Source organism: Labrus bergylta, chromosome 6 (assembly GCF_963930695.1).
Source record: "Labrus bergylta chromosome 6, fLabBer1.1, whole genome shotgun sequence".
NCBI classification, from domain to species: domain Eukaryota; kingdom Metazoa; phylum Chordata; class Actinopteri; order Labriformes; family Labridae; genus Labrus; species Labrus bergylta.
Genome location: NC_089200.1, coordinates 1,970,246 through 1,970,878, shown reverse-complemented (window position 1 = coordinate 1,970,878; position 633 = coordinate 1,970,246). Strand labels below are relative to the sequence as shown.

General features: G+C 49.3%; 1 protein-coding gene across 1 annotated transcript in view; it reads left to right on the top strand.

Moving 5' to 3' along the window:
* The first annotated feature begins 227 nt into the window (after nucleotides 1-227).
* The window catches only part of LOC109978736 (tetraspanin-1), an 18,409-nt gene continuing 18,003 nt past the window's right edge, over nucleotides 228-633 (top strand). Inside the window, exon 1 of the mRNA XM_065956323.1 lies at nucleotides 228-485. The gene's annotated coding sequence lies outside the window, so the exon portion shown is untranslated. The remainder of the gene's footprint in view (nucleotides 486-633) is intronic.

The window sequence follows — 633 nt, the reverse complement described above, 5'->3', positions numbered from 1 at the left end:
GTCGACAGCCGACTAACCGAAGTCGTCCTCACTTCTCATAAAAAAACCCTCCAATCCCTGAAAAGCTGATCCCTGATCCGTGCTGTGAATGTGTGTCACCGTGTACCTGCAGGGGTCAGAGCTGCCACTCGAGCCTCTCTCTCTCTCTCTCTCTCTCTCTTTCTCTCACCTGCTGTCACCTCACCTGTGTCCTCTGGGGCCACACCCTGTCCACCGCTCGCTCCACCAGTGAGCCCGAGGAGAAGCACTCATCAGATTTCAGACCCACCACACCTCATATCCCCGGATTTCATCACTAAACACAAACACCAGGGCAGTCTTTTCCCCCTCGTCGGCTCACCTGGAAACACCTGAGCTGCAGGAACAGAGGACTCTGAATCCTTTCTGTTGGGACTTTTGTTGCTTTTCTGGTCCCGTTTGTCTCATTATTCCCCGGACACGGACTGCAAAACTGGTTTGAATCTGAGATATTAGCACATTAAAGGGTAAGATCTGTATTCTCTGCCTTAATGTCTCTGCTTAACACTTACACATATTCCTCTCGTATAGATCTCCCATTAACAGATATCTTTACTGTTTCCCACTGCTGTGTGTTATCATTAAGACTCATTGTCAGCGAGCTCGTTTACACAG